A 15,875-nucleotide genomic window follows, 5' to 3' on the forward strand; every position below is an offset into this window, starting at 1 on the left:
TCCAACACTCTTAGTTAAGGCTTGATAATAATTTAATTGTATGAAGAGCAATCAAGTTTGAACCTGCTTATTGTCTTGTATAAGAAATTAAGAATTATTGTCTCCAATTTTGTTTATAACTTTGTGGTTGGCAGTTATACCAATACAAGTTTGCTAATATTTTGATTTCTCATATTTTAAGACAGTATATCTGCACTCAAAAATTTTCACTTGAATCTGAATAAAGATATATTATTGTATTTGGAAATTTGTAAATTTTAATATAATTGCACTTTTAACTTGGGATCTATACTTGAACAAAATTGAATTAGCAAAAATATCTATAGCTGTTTTAATGATTGTGACAGTGCCTTTAATTCATAAGATCAAATTATTTAGAAACTGTAGCCCCTTCCACCATAAATTTATTAATGTATAAATTTGTTAATATATTGTTCTCTAATTATTTATTTACCTGACTTTTACCTGTAGAGAGAAAAGGTTTTCTTTTTTTTTCTTTTTTAATTTTTTAATTTTTTTGAGAGAAAAGTTTTTCAATAGAATATATACAAAATAGTCATCTAACTATCAGTTTAAGGAAAATATCACATTCCTGATGGATCTTTAATGTGTACAATACAGCATTCTGCTTGTAATTTATCATTATATTGCAAAGAAAAATAGATAGAAAATTGGTATTTACTACTCATATTTGGAGATATTAATCAGTAGTTACTACATAGGATGCTACTTTGGGAGGACAATTAGACTTAGTCTTTTGTATTTCTTAAAGATGTGAATGGTAATAGGGAGTTTGAATTTTCAGGATTATTGTGAACACATTTCCACATAGAAGCAATTTAATTTTTTCAAAACTGTCTGTTTTAGAGCTAGAAAAATAGTGCAATTAGTAAAATGTTTGATTAGCATAACTGACAGCCTGGGTTTGTCCCATAATACCACAGCACAAGCTTCATTACGGTGCATGTCAACAATCCCAGCGATGGGTATGGGGAGGAATCTCAAAGTCATCCTTGCCTTTATCTACAGTTCCCTGCCAGCTTTAGCTGCAGGAAACACAATCTGACACAAGCAAGTAAGGGAAGCAACAACACAGTTCCATATAAACCAATAAGAGGAATTATAGATTGACACATACATACACATACAGACACATACATATACACATACATATATATGTGTATGTATGCATATATTTCAGAAAAGTTTGCTTTGGAATGTGCACTGGTTTTTTGATTTTTAAGACAGGGTTTCACTGTGTACCTCTGGCTTTCCAGGAACTCACTCTGTAGACCAGGTTGCCTTCAAAGTCAGAGACTGAAAGGTCTCTTCCTCCTAGTGCTGAAATTCAATATGTGTGTATGTGCCGCCACTGTCCAGCTAAAAAATATTTTACTAAGATATCATTCTATATGCACAATTTCATTAGATATTTACTTCTATTTATTGTGAATTGTTTTAAAAAATATTTGTGCAATACCCAGGATCCCCTCATTCTTAATAGCTGAGTAGTATTCCATTGTGTAAATGAATCACATTTTCTGTATCTATCTTTCTGTTGTGGGACATCTGGGTTGTTTCCAGCTTCTGGCTATCAGAAAAGAGGCTACTATGAAAATAGTGGAACAGTGCCTCTGTGACCTGGTGGGGCATCTTTTTGGTATGTTCCCAGGAGTGATATTGCTAGGTCTTCAGCTAGATTTATTTCCAATTTCTGAGGAACCTCTGAATTGATTTCCAGAGTAGTTGTACCAGTTTGCAATCCCATCAACAATGGAGGAGTGTTCCCCTTTCTCCACATCCTTGCCAACATGTGTTGTCACCTGAGGTTTTGGTCTTAGCCATTCTGATTTCCATAAGGTAGAATCACAGGATCGTTTTGATTTGCATTTCTCTGATCAGTAAGGAGTTTGAACATTTCTTTAGGTACTTCTCAGCCATTTGAGATTTCTCTGTTGTGAATTTTTAGTTTGGTTCTAGACCCCACTTTTTTGATTGGGTTGTTTGGTCTTTAGTGCTTAGCTTCTTGAATTATTTATATATTTTGGATATTAGCACTTTTTCAGATGTGGAGGTAATGAAGTTTTTTCCTCATCTGTAGGTGGTCGATTTGTCTTATTGACTATGCCCTTTACCTTACAGAAGCTTTTCAGTTTCATGTTTTGCAGGCAAATTGATGAAACTGGAAAATATCATCCTGAGTGAGGTAATGTAGACCGAAAAGGACATGTACAGTATGTACTCACTAAGTGGATATTAGCCAAAAAAAAAAAAATACCCAGTATACAATCCACAGAACTCAAAAAGTTCAACAAACTGCAGCGTCCAAGTGGGGATGCCTCAGTCTCACCTGTGAGAGAAAAGAAAGCAACCACAGGGGGTTTGGGAGGGTACTGGAAGGTTGGACCTAGGAAAGAAAGGGGATGGGGGGAGGGGAACATGATCTGGTATTGGGTGGGGGGAAAGGACTGAAGCCCTGAGGGCCAGCAGAAAGAATGGAAACAGATGACCTTGGGGGAAAGGAGGTTGGGAGAACCCTCCAGAGTGCACCAGAGACCTGGGACATAAGAGACTGCTGGACTCAAAGGGTGGGGGTAGATGAAATGCCCTACAGTGGGAAGAGGGAACTTGTAGAGCCCACTTCCAGCAGAAAAGGCATGAATTAAGGAAGGGGATTGTTATTCCACAGTCAAAACTCTGACCCATAATTCTTCCTGTCTGAAATAATTGCAGGGATGGAAATAGAGAAGAGCCTGAGGAAAAGAAGGTCCAGCGACAGGCCCAAAGTGGGACACAACTCAATGGGAGGCCTGAAGACCTGACACTATTACTGAAGCTATGGAGTGCTCACAGAAAGGGACCTATCATGACTTCCCTTAGAAAGACCCAACAAGCAGCTGAAAGAGTCAGATGCAGATATGTGCATCTAACCAGTGAACAGAAGCTTCTGACCCCTGTGGTTGAATTAGGAAAATGCTGGGAGAAGCTGAGGAAGAGTGACCCTGTAGGAGGATCAGCAGTCTCAATTAACACGCATCCCTGAGATCTCTCAGACATTGAATCACCAACTAGGCAGCATACAGGAGCTGATATGAGGCTCCAAACACATATAGAGCAGAGGACTCCCAGGTCTGGGTTTAGTCATGGAAGATGCACCTAGTCTTCAAGAGACTGGAGGATCCAGACAGTTTAGAGGTTTTGTAGGATGGGTGGGTAGGATCATCTTGGTGGAGACAGGGGTAGGGAGTTGGGGTGTGGGCAGGAGTCATGGGATATGGAATGATCAGAGGTGGACTGGGAGGGTAATTAAATCTGGAGTATAAAAAAATAATGATAATAAAATAAAAAAATATTTTTGCTTTTGTACTTGAATCATTTTTTTGAGCAAAATTTTGGAAAGGTAAACATCCATTCATGCCAGGGAAGTAGGTATACCAATTGGAGATCTTCACCTCTTTCTTCTCTCCTCCAAATCTAATTCCCTAGTTTCATCCTAAGAGCTGAAATAGACCACCTGATACATTCCTATATTAAACCCCCAGCTCTGAAACTTAAAAATCCCCTATTGAACTCTTGGTTCTGAAGCATCCAAACTCCATTTTGCAGCCACAGCTTTGTAGCAAATTGCTTAGTTGCAACCTCCTGTCGTCAGTTCTTCCCACATCTCTAGCAGATCCATCAGATCTCTGACCTTCTGCCACAGTTGTCCTTTTATGCCAGCCCGCAGCTCCAGCAGGGTTCCTTTAGGAAATCACCAACCAATCCTGACAGAGAAGCAAGTAGGCCAGCAAAGCAGGTAGGCTAGGTTCAGATGGTCACTATTTTTCCTTTCCTCTATGACAAATCCTCTAGTCTCATTCCCTGTTCCAAAGGAAACACATCTTGTAGCTTCTCCTTACTCTCTGATTCCATTCCCAGGGGACTAGACAGATCCTCTAGAACATGTGGCTTTCCTCCCTATTACAGAACTGCTGAGCACACCCTCCAACCTATTCCCATCTCTAAGGGTCCACAGTGGCCACAACCATCAGGATCACAGAATTACCTACAAGGCAACACAGTAACTACAATCTCCTGAGATACAGAAAGGACAAAAGATATCAGGAACATATCACCCCTCTAACAGAGACAAGAGCAGATATCAAACCTTAGAATTATATTCTTCCCCAAATTACATGTGTAGATACCAGCATAAAAACACAATAAATAATATCTCTAGAAGAGTGCAGTAACCCTACCACAACTGGTTTTGAATATCGTAACGTAGCTGAAGCACAGGAAAAAAGACCTTAAAATAATCCTTATGAATATGAATAAATCCCCCAAAGAGGAAATGAATAAATTCTATAAAGAAACACATGAAAACACAAACAGGGAAGAAATGAATAAAACAGTGCAAGGCATGAAAGTGGAAATAGAATCAGTAAAGAAAACTTAAACTGAAGGGACAATGAATGTGAAAATTTGGGAATTTGTGTAGAAACCTCAGCAGCAAACCATACCAAGAAAATACAAGAGATAGGAAAAGAGAATTCCAAACAAGAAGACAAGATAGAAGAAGTGGCTACCTCAGTGAGAGAACATGTTAAATCTAGAATAATCCTGGCATGAAACATACAAGAAATTTGGGACACTATGTGTTTTTGTTTGCATTTCTATTGATATGAAGAGGAACCATGACAACTACAACTCTTATAAAGGAAAATATTTAATTAGGGCTGGCTCACAGTTTCAGATGTCCAATATCCTTATGGCAGACCTGGTACTGAAGGAGCAAGTGAGAGTTCTACTTATTGATCTTCAGGGAAGTGACTATCTGCCACAAAGGGTGTAGTGTGAACATAGGAGGACTGAAAGCCTACTGCAACTGTGTCATACTTCCTACAACAAGGCCACACCTACTTCAATAAGGCCCAAACTTCTTTATAATGTCACTCCCTATGGACTAAGAAGTCAAACACTCATGTCTATAGGTGCCATTCCTATTTAAATGGCCATACTGTAAAAAAAAAAAGCAAATTTAAGAACAATAGAAATAGAATAAGTTGAATAAAGCCAGGCCAAAGGCCTAGAAAATATTTTCAACAGAATCATAAAGAAAAATGTCCTAACTTTAAGAATGCCTATACAGTTACAAGAAGCATACAGAACACCAAATAGACACAATCAGAAAAGCAATTTCTCTTTGGCCATGATAATAGAAACACTAAATGTATAGAATGAAGAATGAATAGGAAAAACTGTAAGAAAAAACCAAGTAACATAAAGCAGACTTATTAAAATAACCACTCACTTCTCAATGGAGACTCTGAAAGTCATTAGGGCCTGGACTCATGTTTTGCAGACAATAAGAGGCCACATATTTCAGGCCACACTACTGTAAATAGAAAATATTCAATCATAATGGATGAATGAAATAAGAAATTTCATGATACACTCAAATATAAACAGTATTTATCCAGCGCAATCCTTTTCAAAAATTAAAATACAATTCTTCACAGATCTTGAAAGAACAATTTTCTTATGGATACACATCTTATAATACTACCAGCAATGGAAGAGTGTTTATCTTTCCCCGCATCCTTCCTAGCATCTGTTGTCACCTGAGTTTTTGATCTTAGTGATTCTGATTGGTGTGAGGTGGAATCTCAGGGTGGTTTTGATTTGCATTTCCCTGATGACTGAGGATGTTAAAGATTTCTTTAGGTACTTTTTAGCCCTTTGATATGCCTCAGCTAAGAATTCCTTGTTTAGCTCTGTACCCCATTTTTTAATAGGGTTATTTGATTCTCTGGAGTCTAACTTCTTGAGTTCTTTAAATTGGATATATATATATATATATATATATATATATATATATATATCCAATCAATATATTGAATAATCATCATCTATCGGATGTAGGATTGATAAATATCTTTCCCAACTCTGTTGGTTGCTATTTTGTCCTAAGGACAGTGTACTTAGCCTTACAGAAGCTTTGCAATTTTATAAGGTCCCATTTGTTGATTCTTGATCTTACAGCATAAGCCATTGGTGTTTTGTTTAGGAAGTTTTACCCAGTGCCCATGTGTTCAAGGTTCTTCCCCAATTTTTCTTCTATTTATTAGTTTGAGCATGTCTGGTTTTATTTGGAGGTCCTCGATCCACTTCGACTTGAGCTTTGTACAGGGTAATATAAATGGATCGATTTGCATTCTTCTACATGCTGACCTCCAAGTGAACCAGCACTATTTGTTGAAGATGCTATTATTTTTCCACTGGATGGTTTTAGTTCCTTTGTTAAAGATCAAGTGACCATAGGTGTATGGGTTTATTTCTGGGTCTTTAATTCTATTTCATTCGTCTACATGCCTGTCTCTGTACAAATACCATAAAATTTTTATCATTATTGCTCAGTAATACAGCTTGTGGTCAGAAATGGTGATTCCCCCAGAAGTTCTTGTATTGTTGAGGAGAGTTTTCACTATCTTGGATTTTTGCTATTCCAAATGACTTTGTAAATTGTTCTTTCTAACTCTATGAAAAATTAACTTGGAATTTTGATGGGGGTTGCACTGAATCTGTAGATTGCTTTTGGCAAAATAGCCATTTTTACTATCTCAATCCTGCCAATCCACGAGCCTTGTCTTGTTTCTGATTTTAGTGGGATTGTTTCAAGTTTCTCTCCATTTATTTTGATGTTGTCTACTGGTTTCCTGTATATTGCTTTTGTTATACTTAGGTATGTGCCTTGAATTCCTGATCTTTCCAAGACTTTTAATATGAAGGGGTATTGAATTTTGTCTAATGAATTCTTAGCATCTAATGAGATGATCATGTGGTTTTTTCTTTGAGTTTGTTTATATAATTGACTATGTTGGTAGATTTCCTTATATCAAACCATCCCTGCATTCCTGGGATGAAGCCTCCTTCCTTGATCATGAAGGATGATCATTTTGATGTGCTCTTGGGTTGGGTTTGTGAAATTTTATTGAATATTTTTGCATCAATATTCTCAAGGGAAATTGGTCTGAAGTTCTTTTTGTTTGTTTGGTATTTGTGTGGTTTAATTATAAGTATTATTGTGGTTTCATACAAGGAATTGGGTAGTGTTCCTTCAGTATCTATTTTGTGGAATAGTAAGTATTGGTATTAGGTCTTCCATGAAGTTCTGATAGAATTATGTACTAAACCAATATGGTCTTGTTTTGTTTGTTTTGGTTGGGAAACTTTTAATAACTTCCTTCATTTCTTTAGGCGCTATGGGGCTGTTTAGATGGTTTACCTCATCCTGATTTATCTTTGGTACTTGGTATCTGTCTAGAAAATTGTCCATTTCATCCATATTTTCCAGTTTTGTTTAATATAGGCTTTTATAATAGGATCTGATGATTTTTTGAATTTCTTCAGATTCTGTTGTTAAGTCTCTCTGTTCGTTTCTGATTTTGTTAATTTGGATACTCTCTCTGTGTCCTCTTGTTAGTCGGGTTAAGGGTTTATCTATCTTGTTGATTTTCTTAAAGAACCAGCTCCTAGTTTTGTTGATTATTTGTATAGTTCTTTTTGTTTCTACTTGGTTGGTTTCATCCCTGAGTTTGATTATTTCCTGCCTTCTACTCCTCTTGGGTGTATTTGCTCCTTTCTATTCTAGAGCTTTTAGGTGTGCTGTCAAGCTGCTAATATATGCTCTCTCCTGTTTCTTTCTGCAGGCACTCAGAGCTATGAGTTTTCTTCTTAGCACTGCTTTAATTGTGTTCCATAAGTTTGGGTATGTTGTGCCTTCATTGTCATTAAGTTCTAAAAAGTCTTTCATTTCTTTCTTCATTTCTTTCTTGACCAAGTTATCATTAAGTAGAGCATGGTTCAAATTCCATGTATACATGGGCTTTCTGTAGTTTTTGTTGCTATTGAAGACCATCTTTAATCCATGGTGATCTGGTAGGATGCATGGTACAATTTTAATCTTCTTGTATCTGTTATAGTCTGTTTTGTGACCCATTTTATGGTCAGTTTTGGAGGAGGTATCCTGAAGTGCTGAGGAGAAGTTATATTCTTTTGTTTTAGGATGAAATGTTCTATAAATATCTGTTAAATCCACTTGGTTCATAACTTCTGTTAGTTTCTCTATGTCTTTGTTTACTTTCTAATTCCATTATCTGTCCATTGATGAGAGTTGGGTGTTATAATCTCCCATGATTATTGTGCAAAGTCCAATGTGTACTTTGAACTTTAGTAAGGTTTCTTTTATGAACATAGGTGTCCTTGCATTTGGAGCATAGATACTCAGGATTGAGAGTTCATTGTGCTGTATTTTTCCTTTGATGAACATGAAGTGTCCTTTCTTATCTTTTTTTTGATAACTTTTCATTAAAAATGAATTTTATTCAATATTAGAAGTGCACCTCCAGCTTTTCTCTTGTGTCAATTTGCTTGGAAAATTGTTTTCCAGCCTTTTACTCTGAGGTCATGTCTATATTTGTCTCTGAGGTGTATTTTCAGTATGCAGCAAAATGCTGTGTCCTTTTTATATATGTAGTGTGTTAGTCTATGCCTTTTTATTGGGGAATTGAGTCCATTCATGTTAAGAGATATTAAGGAACAGTGATTGTTGTTCCTGTTATTGTTGTTTTTAGAGGTGGAATTATGCTTGTGTAGCCCTCTTCTTTTCTTTCTTTTTGAATCAAAGTTACTTTCTTGCTGTTTCTAGGGTGTTGTTTCCCTCCTTGTGTTGTAATTTTCCATCTATTGTCCTTTGTAGGGCTGGATTCCTAGAAAGATATTTTGTAAATTTGGTTTTGTCATGGAATATCTTGGTTTTTCCATCTATGTTAATTGAGAGTTTTGCTGGATATAGTAGCCTGGGCAGGCCTTTGTGTTCTCTCAGGATCTGTATAACATCTGCCCAGGATTTTCTGGCTTTCATAGTCTCTGGTGAGAAGTCTGGTGTAATTCTCATAGGCCTGCCTTTATGTTACTTGGCCTTTTTCTCTTTCTGCTTTTAGTATTCTTTTTTTGTTTTGTGCATTTGGTGTTTTGACTATTAGGTGACAGGAGGAATTTCTTTTCTGGCCCAATCTATTTGTAGTTCTGTAGGCTTCTTGTATATTTATGGACAGTTTGTTTTTTTACATAGGGAAGTTTTCTTCTAGAATTTTGTTGAAGATATTTACTGGCCTTTTAAGTTGAGAATCTTATCTCTCTCCTATACTTATTATCCTCATGTTGATCTTCTCATTATGTCTTGGATTTCCTGGATAGTTTGGGTTATGAGCTTTTTGTGTTTTACATTTTCTTTGATGATTGTGTCAATGTTCTCTATGGTATCTTCTGCCTCTGAGATTCTCTCTTCTATCTCTTGTATTCTGATGTTGATACTTGTGTTTATGACTCCTGATCTCTTTTCTATGTTTTCTATCTCCAGGGTTGTCTCCCTTTGTCATTTCTTTATTGTTTCTACTTCCATGTTCAGATCATGGATGGTTTTGTTCAATTCCTAAACCTGTTTGGGTGTGTTTTCCTGTAATTCTTTAAGGGAATTTTGTTGTTGTTGTTGTTGTTGTTGTTGCTGTTTCCTCTTTAAGGGCTTCTACTAGTTTACATGCATTGTCCTATATTTCTTTGAGGGAGTTATTTATGTCCTTCTTAAAGTCCTCTATAAATATCATGAGATATAATTTCATATCCAAACCTCGCTTTTCAGGTGCATTTGGATATCCAATATTTGCTTTGGTGGGGGAACTGGGCTCTTACGTTGCCAAGTAGTCTTGGTCTGTTGCTTAGTTTCCTGCGCTTGCCTCTTGACATCATGTTAACTATGGTCTTAGAGGGTCTTGCTGTCTCTGACAGTGGCTTAACCCTCTTGTAATCCTGTGTGTCAGCACACCTGTAGACCCTTTTTCTCCCCTTGGTATCTGGGTATAGAGAGCTGTGACTGGGTCAGCTCCTGGCACAGACAGAAACCAGAAGTCCTGTCCCAGGTTGCTCCTGGGTTTGTGTCCTGAAGGCTCCAGGCTGGTTGTTTGGAGCAGAGGAGTTGGTGTTACCTTTGTTCTCAGGTGTGTGAGTGCCTCTGGGGACTAGCTTTCAGGTCTAGGTGCAGGCAGAGACTGGATGAATCCTCTCCCTGACTTCTCCTAGGTTCCTGTGTCCACAGGGCTCTAGGCAGGTTCCTCTTGGGCCAAGAATGTGAGCAGAAGTAGTGGTCTCCCTTGAGCTCTCAGGATTGTCCATAATTCTGAGAGTCCAGCTCTCTCCCCCATGAGATTTGAGTACAGAGAGCTGTGGTAACCGGTCAGCTCTGGAAGCAGGCAGAAACCAAAAGCATCCTGCCCCTGACATAAGGTTCATCCCAGGTTCCTGTGTCCAGAGGGCACCTGATGTTTCCTCTTGGCCCAGGAATTTGAGCAGAAATGGTGGTCTCCCTGAACAATCAGGATTGTCTGCACTTTTGAGAGTTTAGCTCTCTCCGGCATGGGATTTAGGTACCTATTTCCCATTTTCTAATGTACTGGGTTTAGTGTATTGGGTTTTATGTTGAGGTATTTGAACCCCTTGGACAAGAGCTTTTTGTAAGTTGAAAAATATAATTTATTTTTATACATGCAGATGTCCAGTTAGACAGCACCATTTATTGAAGATGCTTTCTTTTTTCCATTGTATGTTTTAGGCTACTTTGTTGAAAGTCGTGTGTCCATAGGTGTGTGAGTTTATTTCTGTTTTTTCGATTCTATTCCTTTGAGCAACCTGTCTATCTCTGTACCAATACTATTCAGAGATTTTTTGTTTGTTTGTTTTTGTTGTTGTTGTTGCTGTTGTTTTAATCACTATTGCTCTCTGGTACTTTGGTACAGTTTGAGGTCAGAGATGGTGATTACTTCAGAGGTTTTTTTTTTTTTTTTTTTTACTTTTCAGGACTCTTTCGGCTATCCAGGTATTTTTGTTGTTTTGCTACGAGGTTGAGAATTGCTCTTTCCTTGTCTGTCAAAACAGTTGGAATTTCGATGGGGATTGCATTGAATCCATATATTGAATCCACATCTTGGCAAGATGGCCATTTTCACTATTAATTTTACCAGTCCATAAGCATGGAAGATATTTCCATCTTCTGACATCTTCTTCATATACATTCTTCAGGGACTTCAAGTTCTTGACATACAGATCTATCATTTGGTTGGTTAGAGTTACACCAAGATATTTTTTTTATTATTATTAACTTGAGTATTTCTTATATACATTTCGAGTGTTATTCCCTTTCGGTTTCGGGCAAACATCCCCTCCCCCTCCCCTTCTTTATGGGTGTTCCTCCCCATCCTCCCCCTTGACGCCCTCCCCCAACAATCTAGTTCAATGGGGTTCAGTCTTAGCAGGACCCAGGGCTTCCCTTCCACTGGTGCTCTTACTAGGCTGTTCATTTGCTACCTATGAGGTCAGAGTCCAGGGTCAGTCCATGTATAGTCTTTAGGTAGTGGCTTAGTCCCTGGAAGCTCTGGTTGCTTGGCATTGTTGTTCATATGGGGTCTCAGAGCCCCTTCAAGCTCTTCCAGTTATTTCTCTGATTCCTTCAACGGGGGTCCTATTCTCAATTCAGTGGTTTGCTGCTGGCATTCGCCTCTGTGTTTGCTGTATTCTGGCTGTGTCTCTCGGGAGAGATCTACATCCGGCTCCTGTCGGCCTGCACTTCTTTGCTTCATCCATCTTGTCTAATTGGATGGCTGTATATGCATGGGCCACATGTGGGGGCAGGCTCTGAATGGGTGTTCCTTCTGTGTCTGTTTTAATCTTTGCCTCTCTATTCCCTGCCAAGGGTATTCTTGTTCCCCTTTTAAAGAAGGAGTGAAGCATTCACATTTTGATCATCTGTCTTGAGTTTCATTTGTTCTAGGCATCTAGGGTAATTCAAGCATTTGGGCTAATAGCCACTTATCAATGAGTGCATACCATGCATCTACACAATGGAATATTACTCAGCTGTCAAAAACAATGACTTTTTGAAATTCGTAGGCAAATGGTCGGAACTGGAAAATATCGTCCTGAGTGAGGTAACCCAATCACAGAAAAACACACATGGTACACCAAGATATTTTATATTGTAATATATATGGCTATTGTGAAGAGTGTTGTTTCCTTAGTTTCTTTCTCAGCCTACTTATCACTTGTATAAAGGAGGGCTACTGATTTCATTGAGTTAATTTATATCCAGCCACTTTACTGAAATTGTCTATCAGCTGTAGGCGTTCTCTGGTAGAATTTTGGGGATTGTTATGTATACTATTATGTTATCTGCACATAGTGATATTTTGGTTTACTCCTTCCCAATTTGTGTCCCTTTGATCTCTTTTTGTTGTCTAATTGTTTCATTCATTTCCTTCACCTGTTTGGTTTAATTTACCTGTATTTCTTTAAAGGAATTATTTATATCCTTTTAAATGTCTCTATCAACCTCAGGAGGTAGGAATTAAGTTTTGTTAGATAGGCAAGGCTTTCTCTAATTGTAGAGCTTGGATATGATGGTGCCATATTGAATTGGCTTCTTAAATTTACCTTTGCCATCTTGTTATTTCTTGTGGATTATACTGTATTGTTTTATTAACTATTCAACCAAAATATCTCTTTACTTGACATTTAGCTGATGTTTCTTCTATGATCTACTTAGGTATAAACAAAAAGTAGATTTCTACAAACAAATCCTTCCTTGCTTTAATTTTCACAAAACTCTCTTTTTAAAGGTTTATCATATTCTACTTGATCTTAACTTTATACATGCATCTTTCTATTTTTAAACAAATGCCTACCAAGAAAGCAACAATAACTAGTCCATTTTTATACATTTAAAATGCTCAGGATAAAGTCTGCTATCTAGTAAATGTAATTCCTGGTTTATGATTAATTTATCTTCCAGGAAAGATAATTGAAAATGATATAAGTTAAAATTCATTTGATGCTTCCAACCAGTCTCTCACAGCATTTCAACACAGTAAACAACAGAGAATTGGCTATTTATCCTTCTGATCTCTGGGCAAGCTGCCCAGTGTCTTTAGAGATGGTTCCAGACAAACCAAACTCTACCCTGGGACTATATCTCTCAGCCATTAAACGTGCAGTTTGTAGTGAGTGAGAATAGTTTTACATCATTTTCATATTAAAAACTTTAAGTCAATCTATTCTACAAATCAAGACTTGTCTATATTTACTTGAAAAATGTAAAACAAATGGAAAGACTGATGATATTTTCATTGGGAATGCTACAAGAATTAGGAACTTTTAAGTTAGGCTAAATTTAGAAATTAATCATTCATAATACAGAATACATTCAATGATTTTTATAGAAGAATTTTCCAGTAGTTTTTCAGATAATTCAGACTCTTAAATCTCACTGTTTCATTCTGCTTTAGAAACTTGGAAAGTTACAAATTAGTTTAAAATCTGTTAATATAAAAAGCTATCTTTCTTATTGATACACAGGAAGTTAACATCAGCATGGTATGTTGATGCATTATTTACTTTCGAAAGGAATGGAATTCACTTCTTATCTATAAGCAAAACTTGACTTGCTAATCATTATTGATGTGTTTAAACAAAATGTAGTACATTATTTGTGTGTACAAATTTATTATCATTCATATTGTATCATACTAAATTATCTTTTAAACTGTAATTTGAAGAAAAAGCAATTTGACAAATATAGCATTTGCAAATTACCAAACTGGTCTGTGAAGAAGTCAGTGCACTCATTGATGTTTTTGCAAACACAGTATATAGTTTTGCTCACAGAGAGATAGCCATGGAGATCCTTAAAACTCAGAAATGTCCATCTTGCAAGGAAATGAACATTATTATTGAAGAGTGGAATAAGCGTTTCACATGAAACGGGAGTTTGTGAATGGTTTAGAATTTCTCTTTTCTCATGGAATGTCAGCAACTCATGTTCTTTGTATGAAGATAAAACTGGGCTGCTGACCTGTGAATGTAATGAGGAAATTGGGAAACTTCAATAATAAAAACAGCATTAAAAATGCAGTTCAATTTAAACCATTTTACACACAGCTAAATTTGTAAAACGTACATTGGCAGAATATTTACACAAGATGATATGTTGTTGGGCAGCTGTTGCTGCTTATGGTTAGACTGAACTAACTTGGAGTCTAGTGTGTGTCTGTATGTATTCATCCTGATTGTCTAAATAAACAAATTATGATTTGAAGATAAATGTTTGTTTTTGCTTTTTTTCCTGTTGCTATGATAACACACCAAAAAAAATGTACAGGGGGATTTTAACTCAACAACCTGGCTGCTCTGGCAAAGGATCACATCCACAGACCATTTAGCCTTACGTGATCTGACTGGAATGCAGACATGCTCTCCTCTCCATAGATAGCATGATCTAGCTGGAATACTGACACATTCTTAGTACACACATTTAACCCCTAATAATGAACATTTCATTGGTTTGTATAAGGAAACAGTCATTATTCTAAAGTGACATAAAAATTGAGGGGCAAAATGTTGAATCAGAGATACAGAGATAGGATACACCAACCTCTCCTAGAATAACACAGGAAAGAAAGGCTACTTAAGGGGAGAGAGAGAGAGAGAGAGAGAGAGAGAGAGAGAGAGAGAGAGAGAGAGAGAGAGAGGAGGCAGTTTTACAGGAATGGTTTTTACAGAGATAGGCAGAGGGTAAAGACAAAACAAGCCAGGGAATGAGAAGAAGCCACAATATGAGAATAGATTGACAGATTTAGTTTGAGGCAAACTAGAGCAATTCATTCAGAGGCTGGGAGAAGCCAGGTTAATTTATAAGAAAGCTAGAAATTTCCAAGCCCAGGTGTATGTCTAACTGTGGAAGGAAATAGTCTAGGCTAGCTCAAGCCATGTAGTCACACAACTTGGGTATGGCTCTCATATCTTCTCTTACTTTCAAAAAATAAAAGCATTCTTTACACAAAAGCACCTAAATAAAGTACGAATGCAAGGTTTATTTATGTTTCAGACCTCAGGTATATGTTATAAAAATTTAGCAGGGACGTCAAGGCAGCTGGATTTCGATAAAACTCCTTTGCATCTGACTTCAATAAAGAAGTGAAAGCAGTAAATTAAGCTGTTACTTGGCTGTCTCTTCCCTTCCACGGCCAAGGCTCCTAGCTCTGGGAACTGTACCACCCACAAGGGCACAGCTTCCTAATATGATAAATCCAACCAGGAAGCATTACAAAAGCATTCTCCATGGCTAACATTAATGAGCATAATTGACAACAGCAGGAAGCTTGGGGTTTATATCCTTAATAATTCCAGATTCTTTCCAGATAGTAATATAAGCACAATAATCAATAGAGCTACATGTTCCAAATTATATTTTATAACTTAATCAGCTCATGTTCTTCAAATCTCTTCTTGTAAATGTGTTAAACTAATGAAAATTGGATATTCCAGGTATACTTTATTTAATTTCTAGTTTTACAAGGTTTTGACCATGATTTATGTTTATAATATTTACATTCAAGGAGCTAAAACCCTTTTTCTTCTAATATATCCTCTTCATCTTTTGCTAAATAAATTATGAATGCAAACATGCTAAATTTTACTTGTTTCAAGTCAATTCACTTGATTGGCAAGTTGACTATAATTTTCAGTCATTCTAGAATTTTTCAAATTGGCTTTTAAAAATCTGAATAATTATAGATTTTCCCTTTTCATATATAGACATTCATTTTATCTCATAAAGCTGTGAGAAAATTAGCTAACAAATAAAGATAGTAGAGTTAGTATATGTCTTTTGAAATGTTAATTGTAATTAATTACCCCAGTCTGGCTTCACCATATAATGATAATATAGCCTTAGTAATAATCTAACTCTTATATTTAGTTACATTAGATGAATTTAAACAATTGTTTTT

Source organism: Rattus rattus, chromosome 12 (genome assembly GCF_011064425.1).
Source record: "Rattus rattus isolate New Zealand chromosome 12, Rrattus_CSIRO_v1, whole genome shotgun sequence".
Lineage (NCBI taxonomy): Eukaryota > Metazoa > Chordata > Mammalia > Rodentia > Muridae > Rattus > Rattus rattus.